Here is a 24,993-nt window from a genome sequence, read left to right on the forward strand (position 1 = left end):
AGTAGCATTTTCTGACATGTTACATATCCACAAAAGAATCATGTAAGTTGAGTACGTGACAAATGTAATGGTCTCTGACATTTGCCAGCACAGTCTGTTATAGATGGAAGAAATCTTTAAGCAAAAAAATAAACAAAAGGAATAATTCCCACTTATTTAATGGCAAATTATGTCATTCAGACAGGAGAATGCTGGGTGAAAAATAACAGAGTAAAGAGTTTTAAAAGAGCTTCCTGTACCAAATAATGAGACCATTCTAAGTAAGTTCACCGAGAGTATTTCCGAAAAATGGCAAGAATCTTTCTGAAGAACAGATCTTTCTCCCATATGGGGATGGAGAAGGGATTCAGAATACATAAGAAGGCTCAAAAAAGAAGAAACTCTATAGAAGAGTGTATAAGAATGAGAAAATCACTGTTGCTGATTTAGGAGGCCTCAATCATCACTTCATGCTGTTCTCTCACAAGGCACTATCCAGAGCATGACAGTACAGCTGTAAGCAGACCTTGTAAGTTTGGAGATAGCTTTTGTTTGTGCCTTTTGTGTATATAGATAAGCCAATCTAATATTGTTCCCATACCAATAATTTAATGTTAAATTAGTTTAGGATATTTAGCACGTCAACTGCAAATGGGGAAGTATGCACAATTCCTCCATATTTAAAAGATGATTGAAGATAAAATTGGCTGTAAATGATAATAATAATAAATAATCCTCATTTCTTCAGTAATAAATTCTACTTTTCAAAGTAAAGGAATTATTTAGATAGAATGATAAATTGAATTAAGAGACAAATATGAAAAAATGTAGTTAATGAATCATGAATCTATGATTCAGTCCCTAGAGGCATATTGTACCCAGTTTCCCATTATTATTACTTGAATTCCTCATTAGCTCATTACAAAATAAGGCATTTGGTCAATGCTAGCCCTCTAGGCATGCCTTTGAGTCCATGGCGAAAGACAAAATATCTCCATCTACTTCTGTCAAAACCTTCAAGATTTCCCTTTTGCACATCAGATAAGAAAATAAAAATGTTCACTCATATCTGTTCAATACTTCAAGACTTCCAGTTAATGTAATTTCAGCAGAATATTTCCTGATGTAAAAAGAGTAATTATTAATTAATCATTGCAACATAGCAAGAAAGAGTTCAAGAGAGAATCGTAGTATCATAGAATGGTTTGGGTTGGAAGGGAACTCTAAGATCATCTAGTTCCAGCCCCCTTGCTATAGGCAAAAGTAGAGTAGGAAAATGAATTGCAGAGAAGAATCTGAAGTAAAAAAAGAAACTCCGTTCTTGGAAACCTATTTGCACACAAACATTATTTTCATGATTTTTACCTAATGTGAATTATAAAATTGAGTTACTGTCTAACCCTTAAAATCTTTTTAGTAGATCTTCAAATAGACACAATTAGGAAGATATTGCTGAAGTTATTGGGATATAGAATCCGGGTTGAAAATACTAGGAAATAATACAACAAACACAAATGTTACAATTTTTTTTTAGGTCAAAATTTGATGATCAAATGAAACTCATTATGAGTAGCTGATAAGAAAACAGTTTGGTTATGTTTACATGCACGTATTGTAGGTTTTTTTGTGTACATGAGGTAAGTAGGTAGTTCAGATTATTCAAACTGAGAGTATTTTTATAGACCTTGGAAATGATGATCACAGCTCTTTAGAATTAAAGAACAGAACTGCAAAAGGAATTCTTCATCTAAGAAAATTCAGTGTCCTAGCTTCTTTGTGATATTAGTTTGACTGTTAATGCAAGGAGAAACAACACTATAGGAGAGGTTGAGAGAAGTTAATATTCTTTTCTTACAGTGTTTTTCATTCTTATTATTGCCTACAAAGAAAGCTAAATGCAACACAAGTTTGATGGGACTAATCCAGAACTCAGTTTGGAAAACTTTAGCTGTTATTTTTCCTAGAGAACAAACAGACCTAAAAAAATATTTGAACAGACTCTTGAATGTTAAGGTCTCTCTGACCTGACATCCTGCATAGTATATATCAGAAAACTCAGCCTAGGTTAATGGAATAATCTGACAGTAGCTAGTAAAATACATATGTAGAAGAGTAGAAAGACCTCATGGTAGCTATATTATAGATATATGAGTACTGAAAGCTTGACAGCTCTTTATTTTTAAAACATATGCTTAACAATCCATCGGCAGAGAAGAAGCAATTAACATAACAGCCTTTTCCCCCATCATTCTGTCCCCAGAAAACACTAGCCAAAATGCCTGCAAACACTTGACAAATATGAATTTCTGTGTACTCTAGTGCTTGCTTGTTTCCATTATCTCGGGGAACAGCAACTAGAGCACTGTGTTAAGGCCTGACAGTCACCCTAGAGAAAGAATAACAATTAACTCTGTTTCCAGACAGCATCTGAGGCAGGAAGAAAATCATTGTGAAGTTTCTGTTATTTTTCTCATTAGCCTGTGCAATATGCCAAGAGCTGGATTGTGCAAAGAAGGCTTTAGAGTTCCAGCTTACTGCTACCCTTAATCAGGGTAGCTGTACAGCTTGTAAGTTTCTTAAAGGATTTAAAAAAATAAATCCAAATTTCTGTGCATCTTCAGCTGTACCTGAAATTAAAACCAATCTTTCTCCTTTTAGTCCATCTCATCATGTGTACTGTATCCTTCCAAACTAAATTAATGATAGATATGCTTAGGAAGAATTTGAGGATTTTCCCTTGCTCCTACCATGTAAGTAATATCTGTGACTGACTTGGAAGTTAAGGACAGAGGTATCACACCCTGAAAAAACAGTGAGTTTCTGAGGTTTTAACTAGATTTACCCTCCCTTTACCACATACCTGAATTACAGACACCTGAAGTGTGTATTTTAAACATTTGAACAAGGTTGTTGCTGTGTGAAAAACTTTCCATGCTGATAACTCTTCTGTGTGGGTGGATATGGAGCTGCAGAAAAATTGTGTATCAGAGGTTATAACCCCAAACCTCTCTTTGATCTCTCACTCCTCAGCAATTTAGAAAATAACATTGCTCGACAAAGATCCAGTTCACGAGGCTATAGACCAGGCATTCAAAGCTGTGACCTGCTCATGATCAAAGAGAATAAAACCCCAAATAAAATGCTGATACAGTATTTTAACTTAATTTGGTAGTGAAAAAGCAAGTTAAACTAGAAAGTGATTTTTAATTTTTAGAAATTGGCAAAAGCACATGAGGTAAATCTAAAATTTTGCAATCCTAAAATGATATTTTTCCTTCTTTCTATTTTCAGTACTATGTTGTTAGTGATGTTTTTTTTGGGGGGGGTGGGGAAGTAATTTTAGTCAAATTCAAGTCCGCAGATATTCACAGCAAATTACTACAATTTCTTTAATTTGAAAAAGAAGGAATAAAATGATCCTTTTTAAAATTTCCCTCCCTTTTCCTTTTAACAATCTCTGAACTGGATGTTGATTTACAGACTGTTTTGGATGCACCCTTTTTACCAGTTTACAGAATAAAGCATACAAGAAGCCTCACTGAGCTTCAGACTGTCACCATCATGTTCTAATTTAAAACTGTAGAACATGTTTTTTAATATCTGACTTTACACATAGGTGGTGCATTTTTCCTCGACTGATTCTCCAAGTCTTGCTACCTCATATTGGTATAATATGTCAAGTTTGATTTCCTGCATTTTTGTTTACATGCCAAGGTTTTTTTAGCTGAATGTTGCTGGGCCACCCCTACCCTATGCCATATCAGCGCCAGATGCAGGCTACCACTGGATATGAGAAAAACTTTCAAAATGAGTGGTGAGGTGCTGGAAAAGGCTGCCCAGGGAGCTGGTGGAGTCACCATCCATGGAGGTTTTCAAGAAAAGGGTAGATGTTGCACTGAGTAACATGGTCTAAAGTGGTCCTAGGCATGGGTCAATGTTTGAACTAGGTGACGTTAGCCATCTTTCTAACCTTAATGATTCTGTGATTCTGGGACATGAACAATGCTGGCTGTGCGCTGGGAGAGCAGATTTAAGGAAGAGAAAAACTGCTGTGCAACAACGGCTGGAAGAGAGAAGTAGGAAATGGGAGAGAAACAGCCCCGCAGCCACCAAGGGCAGTGCAGAAGTCAGGCAGAAAGTGCTCTAGCCACAGAGCAGAAGCTCTCTGAAGCCCAGGAGAGGCCCATGGTGGAGCAGGCTGTTCCTCTGCAGCCCACGGGCACCACTCGGAGCAGATCTGACCATGCAGAGACAGAGCATTATGGGCTGTTTTGCATTTGCTTTTACTTTTCACTGCTCTAGTCTGTTAGTAGTTGAAAGTAAAATACCTTAATGTCTCTTATGCTGAGTCTGTTTTGCCTGTGACAGTAACTGGCGTGTGATCTCCCTGTCCTTATCTCAGTCCCTGAGCCCTTTCTCATTGTATTTGATTCCCCCTCTTCCTCTGAGGATATGTAATAGAGAACAGTTGTAGTGGTGTTTAGCTTCCCATCAGGGTGAAATCAGTACAGTGTTGTGAAATATATACATATAAATACACACGTATTTATGCTTTTTTCTATATGTACTATACGTACTTTCTGCACATACTCCTTACTTTCACTAAATGATACAGTGACATCTCAAAGAAAATGAAGCTTTAATTTTTGCTCACCTTTTCAGATTTCAAAAACCTTCTCAAAGTTTTCTGATGTTTTGACACATTTCCCCTGCTAAGATTTCTAAAAGGTTTATTTATTTATTTTTTAAACTTCCAGTGGAAACAGAAACAGGGAAAGAGAAGAAATGTTAGCATAAAAATACACAGGGGTATGTAAATGGCCTTTGAAGTCTAACTTTAGTGATTCCTTTCTTTTTCTTAGAATTGCCTCTGTTCATTTACAATCATGTCCCCTAAAGAAAGACAGTAGGGAATGAATTAAGAACCTGCTTCAATTAGTTTATTCATTCATTAGGAACACACTTCTGGGTCAGAGTAGCTGAAATACTGAAAGAGGAGTTTCAGAGATGAAGGCTTCTTTTGCAACATAACCCAGATGTTACAATAATTGTATGAAAATCATGATTCATTACACCTAGATTATCAAAGGAATATATTGAAATGATGCAGAGAAGTATAGTATTATTTAAAGATTAATACAGGTGATGTACCTTTTGCCTTACCTATTTTTTCTTATTGAAAATAATAAGGCTTTAGCCTTATGGGTGACTAATTTTAAAACATGATTCAAAAACATAACAATACATTTTCTTGTCCTGGGAAGATATAGTTTCACATAAATCAGTGAAAAATCTATCACTGGTTTCACAATACCCTACAATGCCTGAGAAGCTAAAAGCAATCATAAAATATTCTAAAACTATTTTTTATATTTCTTTGTCTCTCAAGTCTTATGAGAAACAGAGGTTAAAGCTAAAATCCTGGTTTAAGTCTTTACACAATACAGCACTAGAAATTTACATAATATGAATTAATGATCAAGATGATCTCATGAACCTTGTACACAAAAAGTACAAACAACATCAAGAATAATAAAATAACAAACAAAAATAATAATTCCAGAAACACGTTTAACTGAAAAAACATTGCATTCCTAAACTATTCACCACCAGAACTTACTAAGATTGAGTTTCTTAAAATAACTGCACATTAAAAGTTAATCAACATCTTTTATATGTATTCAAAAGATATTTATTTCTGCTTACAAAGAAGAAATGACAAAACTCATGGGGACTGGAATCAATTTTAGAGAAGTTCTACCCAAATTAAAAGTAAGATGGGGTAAATGCAAGATGTTTTGGGATTTTTTTTTTTGTGACTAAGCAAATAATAATAGAAAAATTTTCAGCTGTGAAGATGGATTATCTCTTCTGGGAGAAACAAATTTGCTTCTTTTGCTCTATGGTGAGATACGAGTTACAGTTCATTGGAAAACAAAATGGAAAATAAAAAGAAAACTTTATACTTTGCTAAAGGAGTAAGATACTTTGTGAGACAGGTAAAAATATGTTTAGAATTGACTGATGCATTTTTCCCTCAAATATTTTTAGTATCTTAGTTTTTACAAGCATTTTTAATGCAAAAATATTATTTTATTTTACAAAAAAATGATGCTAGAAGAGTAATCTGAATCTGATAAATCAAACTTAAAATACTTTGAATGTTATATAAAATTGATGAATTTATTTACTTAATCATTTCAAGTAAGCAACAGGAAATCAGAAACATATTTCACTCCCTGACTCTGTAATGATGTTTTGAGAAAAGAGAAGAAATCTTTATTGGTTCTTGAAATATTTTTATGCTGATGCAAAGAGTTTTGTCTATCAAGGCAAATATTCTTTTCACATCCTGTTACAGAACCAGTAGACCCCTTGTTATTTCCCTCTCAACCTAGGGCATCTAAAGGGCAGTAGACCCATCTCTTTAGGCAATAGCATGTCAATTTAGGTCAGCTGTGTTATTCTCCAGATTCAATCAACTGCACCTGTTGCACTGCTCTTGACTAGAAGACAATCTTTAAGTGCATTCAGACATCAAAGTTTGGGTTTATTAATCATCAGCTGACTCCAATCTGTGTCTTGGCTTTGTCTATAAGAAACAGAATATTTTAAAATAAATTGATAATTTTTTGTAAGATGAAAAAATAGCACTTCCATGCAGAACATTAAAATGAATTAATATAGTTTGTAGGAGTTGAAGGAGATAGTCTGAAATCGATGTATCTTAAAAACTCTAAATACCCTAAGACATCCCGTCACATAAATATCCTTCAAGCAATGTCCTGTATCTCACAATATATTAAGTAGGTTTTTGAAATCTTTCAAACTTCAGAAAGTATGTGAGCACTTTGTTCATTCTTTATTACCTAAAGGAATTAGGTGTGTTTCATGACAGCCTAGACATTAGTATATAATATAAGCAAGATAGTCTGGTTTTATAGATACATATACATATGGTGGTGGTGAAGGTATAGGGAAAGTTCCTGCTGTTGTGAGTGAGTTGTAATAATGGCATGGAGAAGAGAAGAACAGAGTTCAGAGGAAAGTCAAGACAACAAAAAAATGTAGATATGTTTCTGGTAAATAGGAGAAGATGACTTAAAAAAGCACATTTTTAATTGACATTTTAAAGCCTATTTATTTTTTGGTTATGAAGATCCACTGACTCTAGTAATGCTGGAAGCACAAATCCTGAATTAAATACCTCTGGATGGTGTGGAAATCAGTGAGACTTTTTTTTTTTTGACTGCTAACGCATTTATCAATACACTCAACACTGAACTGAACTTCTCAGAAGTTGGCCACACATGTTCCTGCTCATTGAACTACGAACTGTATGACTGTACTCATTTCATCTGAAGACACATCAGATGGTAGAGAGCTTTACCTAAATATAAGACCCACTGTCACTACCACCAAGCCATACCAAGTTTTTGAGATCTTATAGCTAACTCACAATCCCACTGCTTTTCTACCTTGTAAGAAGTCAACTACCTGAAAAGTTTCAATAGCTTCACTGTTGTAATATGCAAAATTATACTAACATAATTGTATAAAAGAAATGGAGACCACTGTTGGATAGTAGATCGTGAGATCATCCAGCAGAAAAGACAATTACGCCTGTACAATAAACAGGCATCTTCCTCCATTGGCACGTCCTTCTAAACTCCCTCTTAGCCAAGCAACTGGCAAGGAGCATTCACTACAGATGGATCAGCAATAGCTGATATAATACCGTACAGCTGGTATGGTGGAAACAGTTGAAATTATCTTTGCTTTGTGCTTACCAGATTTTTTTCCCTCTGCACATAAAAGCAGGGAAGGGTTTTTTCATGACCAGCAGCAATAATCTATAAACTTTCTTTGTAATCAAGAGGGTGTTTGAGCAAACTGCCCCCATGCTGCTTCCTCTCCCCTTGCCCTCCTGCTTCTGAGTCACTTTCAGATGCACTTGAACATTATCTCCACTGTAAATGGACAGCAGATTGTTTGGGCTGTGATTAAATTAGGCAGGCACAGGTGGCATCACCTATTGTAAGTTTGTCAATTTTTATGACTGCTGCAGCAGCTGCTCTTCTTTATCTTTTAATAACTCAGCAAAGAGGAGACAGAAAGGATGCTGAACCCACGAGGTGAATTACATGAAAAACCTCCCACTGGTATCAGAGGATCAGGATATTACCTATGTCATTGCTCGGTGACAGTCTTCTCCCCTGATTTCCAAGGGAGATTTTGGGATGAAAAGACATTAAATCAGCAGTAGAGAAGAAATGCTCTGCAATGTTTGTTTTGTCCTTTAACTTGGATTTGGTTAATGACTTGGGAAAATTTACAGAGACCTATAACATGAGATGCTGTTTCAGAGAAGATGCATTCTCTTAAGACATCACATTATCCAGTGATTTGGAAGCAATAATCCTCAGATTTCAGCACCATTTTAGTTAGTATAAAAATAAATTAGCTCAGTTTCTTACTCTATCTTTTTCCACAGTATCTTATCAACACAAGCTGTATTGTATATCTGAAATTTTGGGTATTTTAGTTCTTTTCTTGATGGTGAGCATTCTAGGTTCATTTATTGTTACTAGTTCCTTCCATTTATAAACATTATACCATGTAACATAGAATTGTAGAAGATATACTGATGTGTGAATTTGGTAAAGTTTGTCTTAACAGCATAGCACACAGCCACTTAAACTTCTCTCTCCCTTCCACTGTAGGACAAGAGACAGGGAAAGGGGGAAGAAGAGTGGGCAAAAAAAGTTAAGAAAAAGAATAAAGTAAAAGAAGACAGTAAAAAAAACATGTGGGTTGAGATAAAAAAATATTTAATAAATGAAAAAGTGGAAAAAGAGAAGGAAAATGAATCAAACCAAAGGCAATTATTTACCACCTCCCATGTGCTGACTGATACCCAGCCAGTTCCCAAGCAATAAATGGCTAACTTCCCTAAGCTGTTCAGTTGAGGCCATATGGAAAGCACTGATTAAGATAAAATTTCAAATGTTTTACTGTGAATGAATGATAAAGAATAATAGCAATGTACTGGCCACAGAAAAATGAGAGAGTACATTTGCAATAAGACTCACAGAAACAACTGATCTAAGAAAAGCTCACCAGCAGACGAAATACAGAGATGAACTCCCTGCACAGGAGCTCTGATATTCAGTGCCAAATACGAATTTTAGAAAACATAATGTGGAAAGAATTTAAAGGAATAACCCTTAAAGCAAGAACCCTGCCATGATCAGAGTGTGGTGGTTGTTTTCATAAGGGTGATATGCAAGAGCTGCAAGGGAATTTAGGTGATTACAGCAGCCAAATGGGGGATAAAACTGTATTCAGGCAAATTGACTTATTTATCCAGAACCTGACTCTACGTGTCATAGTTACAATAGGAAAATATCACAGCGGTGTCTTCAAAACGGATTTAAAATATTTTTCCATCTTAAGTATTTGATTACAACATTGTGACTTCATATTTGTAAATTTGCGTTGTATTGCTCTGCATCTTTGCGAGAAATACGAGAGAAAAGGACTTATTAGATATCAGGTTACTTTTCATCAGTTTAATAATTTTAAAAACATTAGTATTTAGAAACATTTGGAGTAGTACATTGCTGGCATGGATTTTGGCGTATGTTAACTTCCACATTCTGAATGTAGCGCCACTGTCCAAACATCTGTCTATATCAGCTAGTATATACCTTCTTTCCTAAAAATAAAGTATGGGCTTCATATCATTATTATTATTGTTGTTATTTCTTGATAAGTATAGATTCTTTGAGTAGGCAAGCACTGTCCCATTTTTGAGATCAGATGTAATCTCTGGAAAGGTATCTCGGTATTGCTAAGCAGTCATTTACTTCTCAACTCTGTGAAAAAAATTGTGACATTTTGTCTCCAGCACAGCACAAAGCAGGAGTATTCTGAGTATCCAAGCAGTAAAATAAGTGCAGAAGCCTGCATAAAACAATAACAACATCCAGCAGCAAATTAAGTCTGGGGAGTGGGAGAGGGAAAAGCATGATAGATACTGAAAATACTAGATATGGGACATACAGTTAGAGCATGGTGAAGAGGTACGTTAGTACTGGTAAAAGCTCATTTAATAAAAATATAAATATCCCTGATCTTTTGAGCAGTTTTACTAGCCTGTGTTTCTGTTGGCTTGTGATTTTGTGTAATAGGATGTGGCATTTTTGATCCAGCCATAGGTATTCAATATCTGGCTTCTCTTTGCTCTGCCTTACGTAGACAACTAGACGTCTAAGGAAATATTAAGTGCATGAATAGTAACTTTAAACACAAAAGGATTTATTAGAGGCCAAGTACGAGGCCTGTGCAAATCAAAGCAGTCTTCACTGACTGTTTTTTTCTTGAAGTCAGGCTGTTGGTGTGTTTTCTGACGTTTATATTATTCATCCTTTTTAGAATCATAGAATCCTCAGAGTTGGAAGGGACTTTTAAAGCTCATCTCGTCCAACACCCCTGCAATGAACAGGGACATCTACAGCTAGATCATGATGCTCAGAGCCTGGCACGGCTTGGCTTTGAAAGTCTCCAGGGGTGGGGCACACAACACATCTCTGGGCAACCTGTTCCAGAGCCTCACCACCCTCACTGTAAAAGACTTTTTCCTCATATTCTACCTAAATCTACCCTCTTTAATCTTGAAACCATTTCCCCTTGTCCTATCACCACAGACCCTGCTAAAGAGTCTGTCCCCTTCTTTCCTGTAGCTCCTCTTTAGATACTGGAAGGCTGCTGTCAGGTCACCTCGCAACCTTCTCTTCTCCAGGTTGAGCAGCCCCAGCTCTCTCAGCCTGTCCTTGTAGGAGAGGTGTTCCATCCCATGCATGATTTCTGTGGCCCTCCTCTGGATGCACTCCAACAAGCCTATGTTTCTTCTGTACTTTTTATTAGTGGCCTGTGATCTAGGTATATAAGAATAGCCCTGTTTTCCTTGAAGAGGAGGAAAAAACAACCCCCAAATCCCTAGTATCTTATCTGTGGACAAAGACAAAAACAAAACCCTGAAAACCATGATTTCTGGGAGCTCCAAATTCAGCAAGTGATTCAAAATGTCATTTTAAAGCAGTTGCTGTGACTTTTTGTAAATGCAAACATCCTGTTTTACAAGATTAACTGTGATAGAGAAAATTCAGACATCCCAAGAAGTTTCTTTTAAGATTGCTCTTTTAATATTGCCCACCAAAAAAAATTTCTAAAATGAGATGTATTTTAACCTTCATCTACAGTTTTAACTTTGACAACTTTGATCCAAAAGCAAATGTTCCAAACCAAATTCATTTTGCAAAAACACACCAGAGCATTACATTTTATTCCAGTGCAAACCAAATACAAATGTGTATATCTGGAAGCTATTGCAAAGTGGAATTATCTTCTGGCAAGCTTTATCCAAATATTATATGCAGGTGGTTCTTACCTGCTTTTAAAATGAAAGAACAAACAAAAGAAGAAAACAATAAAACTAACAGTGACTGGAATGATGTGGGCTGAGAATTTCCATGCCAGTTGGAGATCTTATGTTGAATTTGTGTTTGTTTCACTTCCGTTTGTATCGTTCAGACATGTTAAGTTTCTACTTATTACCAACTATATTGCGAGTGTTATTTGGCTTTTTTTTTCCCCCCTAATCTACAAAGCTCTTAAAGAGGATGAATTAAGGCAAAGCACTTTCTATAAGACAAATAATTAAGCACTTCAGGTCAGAGAGAGAAAGCCAGAGTCCACTAGGGAATCAGCTTCAGAGCTTACAGATTCTAGTTCTGCATTCTAATGTTCTCTTACCTGACATCCTCAGTTTTTGTTCTTTCCCCATATATTTCATTCTCTCACTTGTTTTCCTCTCTGCTGACAGCCATTCGTGACAATGGTTTTCAAGCTGTAATGCATTATCACACAGATATCTTTTATTTTTTAATATAATTATTTTTAAAGTTTTCAATCTACATTTAAAATATCTTAATGTCATAATTAACCAGATTTCTCGGAGCTGTCAGGCTCTCTAGGGTTCATATATCCTTTCCTGTTCCCAGAAAACACTTATTCAGTCATTTGGAAAAACCCACTGCAATTTTTAAGATCCTCTATGATCCAGCTTCTTGCCTTATTGGTATTGACCAGCCCTCCTGGTGTCATTTTCCAGCCACCACCAGAACAACTCTGGTCTGTTGCCTTTTTCTCATTTTTACACCTTTCTTAGTCATCTTTTCTTTTGTTTATCTCATCAATGCAGAATTTTAATGACATCAGGTTTGTCTTTCACTACAGCGGCACTCCTTTGGTTGCCCTACTCCTGTGCAACCTAGATCTCTTCAACCTTATTTTTGGCCCCCATAATTATGCCAATAGCTGAGAATATGCCATTAGACTGATGCTTAGTAGCTCTGTGTATTTCTCATTTGCCTTTTTAAGGCATGGTGAATTCTTTGGAAGAAGCACTTTTTTTGTCTTGGGTTTCTTCACTTTCAGACAACCATTATCATAGTTCTGTCTCTGCAAAGAAAATCAGGTCTGAACAGCAATAGTGATGCATACAAACTGCAGCATAAGGCTGTTTCCCCTATGGATGAACAGAGATAGGACCATGATAGGACCACCTCTACTGCAAACCATTTCCAGAAGAGTGATCAAGGAGCAGCAAAGACATGCTGCTGTTATTGGTCTGGGCACAGTACCACATTGATGTACTTCTATGCTGAAGTTGAGATACATCTTGGTAGCTCTGAAACAAGCCAAATACGCTGGCTTTCTCTGTCCTTACCTATGTAGATAAGCCAATAAGAAAGATATGGATGCTGACCACATTACTTAATTTATTTCCTCATTGGAAGTGATGTAGTTCAGTAACCTATGTTCTGTTCTCTACCGGATCATTTAGATTCTGGCAATCATGACAGCCACTCTCCTTCACACTAGTAGTTTAGCAACATACTCATGTACGTTTGGACATTTTTGCTATGAAGAATTTTGTTTGATTTCAGAGATGAGGTGACATGAAAATTCTGGAAAGCTGAAGTAGAGTTCTTGACCTGAAAAATGTTGTCAACATAAATGAGCCAAAGTTATGAACAAAAATTCTAATTGCAAGGGAAAAAAAAAATTAAAAACGCTCAAGAGAAGCACAGCATTTCTGTCAGTACGGAGCCAAGAAAATTTTGGAACGTTAGATCCAGTGTTCCAAGAAATGCACATTAGCCATATGATACATAGACAGAACATAGTAGAATGAGAGTAGTTGCAATCTGGAGAAGCTTTAAGTAGAAGAGGCCACTCAAGATATATTTGTATTTATGAGACCTTGAAATACTTATATTTCTGAAGACCTTTCTTAACATACCAGGGTTACCTCACTTACAGTTAAATAAACATTACCAGCAAGTGCTCACAGAGATAGGTCTTTCCTTGGGCAAGATGTTGTATGTAGGTCTATGCTAGTCTACATTTATGAGAAAAGGGGAACTTCTTTATCTCAGAAACTAAATCATGTGGAAATGAAATACTGAGAATCAGTCATCATCTCTTTAAGCACCATATTACACCTGAGGTTTGATGGCCCAGAGAAGCTGCATCAAACCTGAAGTTGAATAGCAGGTCAATGCTGAAAATGGAGCTCACATACCTGGAATATAAAATTCATGCTTCATCTGTTAAATTTGCTTTGGTGAAACTGAAGCAGAAGTTGTAGCTGTTTGTTTTTTTTTCCCTACCCCAAAACTTTCACACTCTGATTTCCTTGAGTTTCTTATATTAACTACATGAAGCTCTTATTTATTTAACTGTCAGGTGGTGCTTATTCAATAAATTAACAGAAACAGATGGAGGAGCTCATCAGCTGAGCTCAGTGTAAGGCTCTCAGTAATGAAGAAATTATTTTCAGCAACAGAGATCCACCTAAACCCTCCCAGTTCCTGTTTGTTCACAGAGACACCAGCAGCACATGCACCTGTAATATCCTCATCTCCATTTTACATCATATTGAGAGAAGTTGAAAGTTTAGCTAACACATGATATAGTTGCTGTGAAATTATCTTATGAATAATAAAACTGAAACCTTTTTTTCCACTGCAGTCCATCACAGGTGTTTTTTTTCCCTTTCTTTGATAAGGGTAGGATGAGAAAAAAAGTCAGAATGAGGGGATAATTCTAGCACAGGATTGCAGTGCTAGAGCAGATTAGTGGCAAATTTCCAGCAGAGGGGTATAAAAGTCTTATTCAGGGGCTTCCTCTTGATAAGTTTTGTGCAATATAAAAAGAGGGTTTTTTTTCAGTATAACTTTGAGCCATGGCATAATTTCCTTTGTATTGCTCTCAGGCAAAACACGCAGAATGGTATTTTCCACACATACTCCCCGTGTAATAATATGTTACCTAAGAAGGGACTCATGCAAAATAAAAATAATCTTGTAGGATCTAAACAACCCTCTTATTATATGAGTGTTCCCAAGGAAACTGAAAGATGGGGACATCAACTTCAGCCATGTACAATCCAAAACCTGACATCTAGGATGGACAAATACAGGAAAGTGTTAACTCTTTCCCCTAGATTGCCTAATTTGGACTGGATGATCTTGTAGGTCTTTCCAACCTTGCTAATTCTATGATTCAGGAAAAGAATAAAAGCAAGTAATGAATAAAGTACAAGTTGGAAGTGAAAACTTGACATCTAAGTCATTATAAGAAGGAATTTCTAGAGACATTGAATCAGAATGGGTGGGGGGGGGGGAGCAAAAGTCTAACCTATTTTTACACTGAAATCTGGAAAAGTGATGGCCATACAACAAGATTTCCTGATATAACAGGCAGTATTATCCTCTGAGCCAAGAAATGTTTTCACTCTGTCATTCCAGCAGGTGACAATAGCAGTCCCCTATGCACTCAGTCAGTCTATGAGAGACTTCTCAGAAAACTGCTTATCAGAAGAGTGTCAGTGTGCATGTCACCATACACCAGTAAATCCAGGAGCCATAGGATCCCTGGCAGGCTTCTGGCTTTTTCCAGTGATAAGCATTTTCTTTCCTTAAAAAGAACATTTATCCGAAATAAATATGTGTTTCAGTTCTTCTGATCAGAATAAGTGGTTCAACACAGGCCCATCGCAGATGTAAGCGGCATTGCTAAATAATGCACAGAAGCCTCTGGCTTCCAATCTGTCTCTTCTTTTGAGTCATCCTCTGTCTGTTCATCAGATCTGCCAGTGAGGCATGCAAAACCCTTGGATGCTGCAGTAGTTGGCTACTGTGACAGAAAAGACACTTGCTCAAATTGCTGTGCGTGGGTTGGAAAACCCTTCCAAGATATTTTCTAGGACTGTACTCTCACGTTGATTTAGGAAGGTGGCTAAAGGGAAGCCATTCTCAGAAAGTCATAACAGTCCTAAGAAATAAAAGTCAAATTGAATCATCCATCCTGTTAATCCGAAAATGCAGGATCTCTCACAGAATACATTTGAGTCTTGTCTAATTTGTAGGGTCACCCAGATTTATGCTTTCTTCCCAGGGCTCGCAAAGATGAGCAAATGATCCCAGCATAACCAGTTTCCAGGCTAGGTGAGCCACAGTGACTGCCCACGTGTGTCCTATTAGTCAGAGGCTAATGTGGGAAGAGACTTTTTTATAAGGGCATGCAGTGGGAGGAGGAGGGGATATGGCTTTAAACTGGAAGAGAGTAGATTTAAACTGGATATTAGGAAGAAATTCTTTACTGTGAGGGAGGGGAGATGGAACAGGTTGCCCAGAGAGACTGTGGATGCTCCCACCCTGGAGACAGTCTGGATGGAGCTTTAAGCAACCTGGTCTAGTGGGAGGTATCCCTGACTATAGCAGGGGGGTTGGAACTAGAGGATCTTAAAGGTCCCTTCCAACCCAAACCATTCTATGATTCAATCACAAGCTTTAACTTCACTTTAACTGCAGTTAAAGTCCACTTGTCCCAGATTAGCTGCAAGCTAACAACATGTGTAGGCAGTTAGGGTGCCTCAGGCTATGCACTGTACTTTGACAGCAGGTCCAAGCTCCAAAAGACTATTCTGTGGGTTACTCTGGAAGCTGGATTTTCCTGAGAATTTCTTTCTTTTTCCTTTTTTTTCTTTTTTTATTTTTTCTTTCCTTTTTTTTAATTTTTTCCCATTTTTCCTTTCTCTTTTTCTCTTCTATTTTTTTTTTCTCAACATTTGTTTTAAAAAGTATAATTAAACATGGATGTAAACATTTACAAATTGTCTCTCTCTTGAACAGACTCTAATTGTCCCTAGCTATGAGCTGTATTAACACATTATTGCAGGGCTATGTTTCAGCTTGGGATCACATTCTCTCCAGCACGATAAATTAATTAAAGTGGGTCAGTGATAGAATTGGACATCCTGACAGGTTTAATTCATCTCCCCCCAAAAAAGAGAAGTATCAGAGCAAACAAAAGACTGGTGAATGTGTGCTTGCAGGCATAATTGTAGTGACTACATTAAGCATATCGATTTATTCCCCAATAATAAACAGACAAATAATATTTACATGCGTCATAATTCTTTTTTCTTTCTGTATGTATATTGCAAAATACCACGAGAAAAGAAAAAAAAATTCCTGATGCATTTAGATATACGTGGTTTCTTGGACCTGCATAATTCCTGGGGCAAAGATTTCTACTGAAAACAATATTTTTCTACAGGAGGTGTTTTTCCTGCTGAAGCAAGCAAACTGCCAACATTTTTTGCGCTAATGGAAAATACTATGAATTCCTAAATATTACAGAATTAATATTATTGAATGTTAGTAATAGAAGTTTTTTATGTCTTTATTAAAAAGAAATCATTTTGCCCAACCTGAAAGTTCAATAAATTATTTTATTTCAATCACATTCTAATAAAAATACTGAAAAAAGTATTGATGAACTATCATAAAGAATAAAAATTAGATTTTGAAAAACTTTGTTCCAGTTTCATTCTTTGTTCTTCCCTAAGGTGGCAGTTCATCAGAATAAGAAAACACAGCACCGCTAGGAAATTACTCTGCTTGTATATTCCTTTTGAGTGGAAATCTTCAATGTATTCAGCACGTATACCCGCAAATCAGGCAAAACATGAATAAAGTAACTAAAAGTTCAATGTATAGGAAAAGTAGAAGACTCTGCAAATACCTATCAACTAGGATGGCACATATTTTTAAAAAATGTTGGTGGTAAGAGAATGGTTCATAGACCACGCTCTTTAATTTGTTCTTTGTTTTTCTTTTTATATAAGTTCTCCGTAATTCCTAGGTCCTTAAAGCACCAGTACATAGCAGATCAGGCTTAGCAAAAAAGACTGCAAACCAGGATTTAAGATGAATGTGTAGTCTACAGGTTTTGGTGTCTTATTATTCATACTAATTTCCATGCAATCTTTCAGGAAAACTGTTCATATTTGATGTGTGTCTTGCTATGAAGAATATTTCAGCGAATACATGCATTTCATAAAGGAATTTGCATGCATTCTCTCTTGTTCCATCTGTTGTTTTGTTGCTGTTTTATTTTTTTTGGTATGATAAATACTTATCTTTCATCTGAGACTTTATTCTTAGCTCACAGTGCTTTCTAAACATCTTATGTATTTTCAGTGGGGAACTACTTGTTTTATTCTTGTTCATATAGCTGTAGTAGTTATTTTATCAACAACTGATTTGCTGCACAGATACAAATAAACACACATGATGGAACTGCAAATTCAGTATTGAAAGGGACACAGCAGTGTTTTCTGTAATCCTGGTTTCATGTGAAACTGTGCTGATTGCTCTCTGTGCTTCCTTCCATGCAGTTCTGTCAAATTCAAAGAGATGATAAAAAAATATATTGTTTTGGCATCATCAGTCCTAACACAAAAAGGCTGATCTAATGGCCAGTGACTCACTCATTAATTTCAGTGTGTTTTGAATCAATGTCTCCAATTAAACTGTACCACATTTTAAGTTCTTTTAGACTGTAACTTGCTGTTATAACAAAGCTAAATCAGCACTCAGCCTTTCCAAGTAAAGAGAGGTTTGTCCAAATACTGAATGCTATATTTTGCCACTGAGAAGTTGGATGTGCTTGGCAATAATAGGATATGCTCCACAGAACTAAGCTCTTGATTCTGCAAACAGATCTCCTTGTGAACACCATAGTCTTAAGGTTACACAAGTTGAGTTAGGTCAGATATAGAAAGAGTCATAAATATTCTAGACTGGTTGTAAAAATAATCACTTGGAAATGGAGGTCTTCCTTTCAGTGTTGGTGCATGAGCAGAGAAGGAGTCCCTAATCACCCCTCTCCAAAATATGCTTGTTAAAGCCACTCCTGCACACAACATTTCTGCCATGAGCATTTTCTGGGATTTCAGACAAAATATTTTATGGCAGCCAACTGTCAATCAGTAGTGTCAATGATATTCTTTTTTAAAGGACCCATTCAGGATTAATTCTCCATTTTCAACAGCAGATGATTTCCCTCTCTTGCATACCTTTCCTCATTTTTCTCTGCCAGCAAACAGCAGCATGCCTAGGCCCTTGAAATACATCGTCTGAATTCCCCAACACTAGAAACTCCTACTCATCCGTCATCTTCTAGACATCCCATTTCACCATAGTATCACTGAAATCTCTGAGATATTGGTAAAATGCTAAATAATTTTTTTAGGAATGCCTACCAGTTTAGACTTTCCCTTCAAAACAAGTTTTCTACATAAAATGTGATAAACATAATTTGTCAAGTTAGAAAAATGAATGCTAGAGGTTTTTAGTTTTGCAGTCCTCCATGTTATATCAAAATGAAATGTTATTTATAGTTCATGTTATGTAAAGCTCTGTAAGTTTAAGAAAAAAATGAAAGAAAGAAGCAGAAACTATGTCTTCTGTCACGTAGCAAACAGCAGAAACAAATAGTATGCAGCATCATTTTTGTGATCCCTCCAAGAAGTAGATCAATAATAAAAATGCGCTCCATTTTTATGAATAGCTATTGGTGTAATTTATTTGGATATAAATCCATATTTCAGTCAGGCACTATGTACTTCTTATGGACAGCATACAAACTTGGCAAGGCAAACTGGGACAGGCAATTCTGTGTTCATAAACTCTAATACAAGCCATCCCTCTTCTTCCTCTAATATTTCTCAAGGGAGACATCAAAGCTAACAGTTGAAGTAAGGTGGATTAGCAACAGTTTAGACCAATATTTCTTAAAGGTACTCTGCTGGCCATCAGAGGCGCAAGGTTTCTAGAAAACAGAAATTCAATAAATCATTGTTTAGTTCTTTCCTGAGATAACTTCACGCTTTTTCCTTCCTTTTCCTCTTCCTCTGCTATTTTTTTCTATGTTAACTTTTTTAAAACTTCTCTTCCCCAAATTTAAGTTATATCAGCTTCCGAACAATCATGCTATTATATAGATTTTTGTAAGTGAAAAATAACCATACTTTATAAGACCAGAAGTCCTACATTGCATTGCTAAGAGAGAAACACAGAAGAGATCCTTAAATTCAAATTGACGGAAAAAAAAATAATGTAATTCAGGCCATAATCTTTCCCTGTGCTTCTTTCGTGAGCATAAAAAAAAAGGTTAACTTCATTAACGCTACTTTTGTATTCCATGTCTGCAGTAGAAAGCTACAGAGAGATATTAAAATAGTTTTTCAAGCAGACCATGAGAGTAAGAAACTCATAGTTATTCAGCTGTTTAATGGCTTGTGCCAGAACTTCTTTACATTTCTTAAGGAATAATCATATTTTCAGTAATCAGTTCCATCTTGTGAGGCCTGGGCCCCTCTCACATTCTATGAGACTATCTGAAGTCACAGTAGAAGTTGTTGCATTGAGTTGAAAAGAACGGCTACAACAACAAAGCACTTGCTGAATAGAATCACACATTTTTTCTCATAGTAAGAGTCAACTACTGAGAATAGCTAAGGTAAGACTTAACCCAGTTCCTTATTCCATCTTTGTCAGTCTAAGAATTTCTACATATTTTTCAGAAGACTCTGAGTTTTAGCACCACTGGAAACAGGATGATGGATGAGAGGGATAGCAGTCTGAATACTACGACTCTCATCACCACCACCACCTCCACCCACCGCTGTGTCCCAAAGCTCAGTACCATCTAAACAAGGATCTAAATATAGCTTCTGTTTCAGTAGTTTCCTGAGTGTGCCTGCACCACATGAAGTGCTGCTGTGACATCCCTAAATAGAATAACAGTTTAACAGAAGTTCAGTTGTGAAAGTAGTGTTACGATCCTGAAAATACGACCTCCACGAGATCACCCGTAGAAAAGTCTGTAGACGGAATTCAACATTGTTATCTGCAAGTTATTCAGAAACATAAATTAAGAGTTTTCATCTACTTTCTTGATAAAATAACTATTTATTAGTGCTCATTTCATTCAGTTAGTTTTATCATATTGTTATTTGCAGTTTAGTTTTATTTATTGATCAGTTAAAATGTATAAGCAATAACTCCACTTTTTATACAATATTTCACAGAAATCCCTCACTTTTTCAGTGATGTTTTATATTCCCACTGTTTTTAGAGCCAATTTTCTTAAGTACACTGTCAAAATACAAACCAAATTAGTTGGTGAAATCACTAGATATTTTAATTTTTCTTAAAGCCAGCTTTTCAATGAAAGGATGAACCTGAGCTTGTTGTTTGTGAAACAAATTTGATATCTTCTGTTTTGAACTGAATTAGAACATTATCACATATTGTTCACCTTAGCAGTATCTTAGACTTTTCTGTGCTTCATTTAAGATTTTCTCCAAAGTTTGCACTGCAAGCTTTTGGGCGTGGCAGACAGCCACACATCTGATGTTAATGTACAGATACCTCTAAATATGATGCTACTTCATGACAATGTAACTAGAAAAAAAGACAACACATATCTAAAAGATGTACAGGGAATCCAAAACTGCTATTCCACAATCAGTTTAAACTTGTCTATAAACTTGTCTAGGAAGTAATTCTTCACTGTGAGAATGGTGAGACACTGCAACAAGTTGCCCAGAGTGGTTGTGGATGCTCCTACCCTGGTGGTGTTCAAGACCAGGCTGTAGGGTCCAACCTGGTCTACTGGGAGATGTCCCTGCCTATAGCAGGGGGGTGGAACTAGATGATCTTAAAGGTCCCTTCTAATCCAAACCACTCTATGATTCTATAATTCTATGGTACTAAATACCTGAGCTTGTTGAAACAGTAGTAGTCTTCAAAGTTTTTCAGACCACTCCACTCTAATTATGCACAATTAAGAAACCCTGTACAGACTGAGGGAAACCTAGAGCTGGATCTTGACAATTAATCATTATTGAGTTATAAGGGATGAGAAGAGTTTACAATAAATCAGTTCTCACTCACAACAGAGCCATAAAGCCATTTCTTTATTCTAGAATGCTTCATAAATTCTATAGAGAAAAGACTTCACCTTGCTCAGATCTCCAAGATTATACTGTGTTTTCTACAGAACAACATTAACTTTATCCATGTCAAATGGTGGGAGTATATACACAGATGGTATTATGCACATTCACAGCATTAATGTATGTATCTTTCCATGTTCATGTCCAGAAATAATACAAATAGTCTTTGGCCACTTTTAACCTCAGTTCCTTGTATTCCCACATCCTGTTTGTGGTCTCCTGACTGACTCTATTTACTTAAAGCCAATAGGGATGTCAGGCAGCAAAACGTGGGGGAGAAGAGTTGTGTAGAGGAGGAAGCAGTGATGCTACTGGCTTCATGCACTCAGATCTGAAAACATAACCTTGAATAATCCACAAAGGCGTTTTGGTCCCTTTCCAAGAGCTCCCAAACACATCTTAAAGACTGAAAAAAATTGATACTTTTTTCCACAAAGCTTTAATTTTTTTGATGGATCAATTAAGCCAGACCCCTTAGAATTTAGAACAATTCTTCCACTTGCTGTTTGGCAGAGTCTTGTCATAATTAGTGAGCATTTGTCTTTCTAAAGTAGCTTAGGATATAATTTGTCAAATGATAAATGATGGTTATAATTCTGATCCCATTTGCAAATTTCAAGAACTCAAAAAAAAAAACCCAAAAAAACCAAACAGGGGGCTTTCATCAATGAGATAACAACACCTAATCATACATACCTTTTTCAAGAAGTTTGCAGAGGTGGTGTGCATACTCAGGCCTTGGAAGACAACAAGGCTTCAAATTAGCAAATGCTGCTTGGTGGAAGAAAACCTAAGCCTGCTTCTTCACAAACATTTTTCTTCACAATAATCTATTGAGCTTTTTTATCCCATAAGGTCCTAGAATTTCTCTTTTTACACATAATGAAATCATTAGCTCTATCTGGCAAATTAGCACGGCCTTGCCATTGTCTGCTCTGTACAGTGTGCAATCTTTCTTGAATGCAGGCAACCATTCCACTAAATTACTGTTTTGTGCCTAAAATGTTTCCTTTGTAATGCAGTTTGAATACTAAAAATATGTTGCTGAAGTAGTGTGTTTCATGAAACCGAGGAAGTTAGGAATTTGACATTTTCGTCTTTGCTCTCCCACTGTCTCACTGGGAGTATTTTCTCCTCCAAGTCCCCTAAAAGACAAGGGCAATCTTCTGCTGTCTTACGTGGTCATTTTTGAAATGAATCAGCAAATACACACAAAACGTTTTGAAGACCAAAAAGACTGAAAATCATCACTATTAGAGCAGGAATATTTTGGTTTGTTTTTCTTTTAATTTGATCACTACCTTAATTCAGAGTGTATGAAATTACCTGTCAAACTGTTGTAACTAGTTTACATTGATCTGTACTAACGATTTTGGAAACATTGCATGGACTTGAGATGTGATCTGAAGCTTATTAAGAAATACAGATAAATTCTTGCTGGCAAAAAAAAAAAAAGCATTGTGCATGGATCAGGCTCTCAGGAAGACAACATGATTGCACTATGAAATATTTATTGTAAAGTAACATTACCCACTCATTCTTTAAGAGCCTTCCCATCCACAAACTACTGAGATTAGAGGACGAACTAACCAGCATGAAATTTTAATCCTGAAAGGCAAAAAAACCCCAACAAATTAGACCGCACAAAACAACCAAACCCCATGGGTATGGAAACTGCAGAAGAAAATTCACCAGTCACAAAAACAAAGAACGTGAGTGATTGAAAATAGCTCAGTTTAAGCTATAATTGCCTGATTTTTACAAAGGTAAAGGGACAATCTGTAGAAAGGCAAGGCAGAAAAAGAAAGTTGTCACAGGACAATCACACACAGATAAGAAATGAAAAAGACATGGGGGAAACACTTGTTATCAAAGGACTGTGCACGCTGTATTTCAAAAGAATGTCTCATAAACATCTTGTGATCAGTTTAACTTTATCGATTTTATTCTCCTGTTGTATGTCTCCTCATTATTCCTCTATTCTCCATCACGTTATTTCCACTTAAGGCAAACTATTAGGCAAGATGTAGATGATTAAAGAATTGTTGTATTATTAAAGATTATTTATTCTTTAAATGAAAAAAAAACAGAACAAAGAAACTCCTGTCTTTGAATATTCTAGTGGCTTAAGTGTTTCTGTGTTGACAAAGAGCGATTGCTTTCTACTGCATTACAGAGTGTTAACAGCTTTCATACTCCCTAGCTCCACTGAATTGTGAACCTCTTGGCTGTGTTTTGCCAGGGCAATTTCTCTGCATTTGGTCTCTCTTAATAAGACCAGGCACTTTGCCATTCACCATTCGCACCCATTTTTGCTTTGCTTTATCCATCTCCAAAATAAAAATATGCTCTTCAAAAGCACAGTAAACACTGTGGTTCTCCAAATGTGATCGTGCCAATTTCAGATTATGAAAAACCGAAGAGCTTGTTTATTGTTATGCACTGTACACAAGAAGAGGTTTAGAAAATGAAACAGATTAAATCTTTAAATATGAAAAGGAAATACTGTATAAGACTGATGGAGAGTACAGCTCTATAACAGCTACGTGCAAATCAGCCTTTTTCTGACATTCAGTGCATTTTGAGGAGGAGGGAGAGGAGACAAGCAACTGTATCCCTGATACAACCTCTTCATTCCAGCGGTGTTCCCCAGGGCTTGGAAAGACATTTCAGAGAGTCCCATGGCTCCAGGCAGCCTTGACAAAGCCATGTTGATATTAATAGAAGTCCACGCAGATGGTACAAAACTCACAGCAAGGCTGTGGCCAGATTCAAATCTGGTCTAAGCAGGTGCAACTCCCATAGAGTGTATTAGGCCAAATGCAACAGCAGTGTGGGGAGAGAGGAAATTGCTCTTGTATTTATTTTGCTGTGGATTTCAGCCCAGAAGTTAATGGAGAAGGAACACCTACCCAAATTTGTTCTGAAAACTCCAAAAAGATGTTCACAGAAAACCAACCTTGCTTGGTACAGGAAATTATTGGTATTTCTGAGGTTTCAACAGCCACCTTCCAAATTGAGGCCCTCCTGAAATTAAGGAGAGTTAGGCCAGCGATGGCAGGTTTTGGTCGAGTTTTGTCTGGTTCCTGCTTAATTCTATTTAACGCTTGTGAAACCTATAGGGTTTTGGCCTTGAAATATCTGTCATGCTCAATACAGAGCCTGAAAGTAGGGTAAAAAGCAGCAAAACTCATCCCACCATCTGTTGGTACAAATTACTTTCCCAGCATAATGTCTATTTGGTGTATTCTCTAAATAAAATCTACTTCCAAGAAATCCAAGATGTTGTGAGTAAACAAGCTTATTAGCACTTGTCATGTTCTACATAGAAAATACTGGAAAAAAAAATTCTCCTCCTGTGCAGTGATAAAGCCCTTGCAAAGAAGCTGGGAAACATAGGATGGATTTGTGCCCTGTGAAAAGAAGTCATACTTCAGTTGTGTAAATTCTTTGGAAACATCCATGGTTGTACAGAAAGAACCTGTAATGGACATGGATGGAGCAGATTCAGCTGGGGCTTAGTGGCTTACTGTGAGTAAATTATGATCTCTCTTCTTACTGTATTAGAAAGT

At 36.5% G+C, this 24,993-nt stretch overlaps 1 long non-coding RNA gene across 1 annotated transcript; it reads right to left on the reverse strand.

Moving 5' to 3' along the window:
- LOC110397321 lies at nucleotides 6,224-13,720 on the reverse strand. The gene is made up of 3 exons (XR_002437705.1): nucleotides 13,631-13,720; nucleotides 11,797-11,890; nucleotides 6,224-6,571 (listed from the first exon to the last, which is right to left on the reverse strand). It is a non-coding gene; the product is annotated as an uncharacterized LOC110397321 (long non-coding RNA).

The sequence above is a fragment of the Numida meleagris genome, chromosome 4 (genome assembly GCF_002078875.1).
Source record: "Numida meleagris isolate 19003 breed g44 Domestic line chromosome 4, NumMel1.0, whole genome shotgun sequence".
NCBI lineage: Eukaryota > Metazoa > Chordata > Aves > Galliformes > Numididae > Numida > Numida meleagris.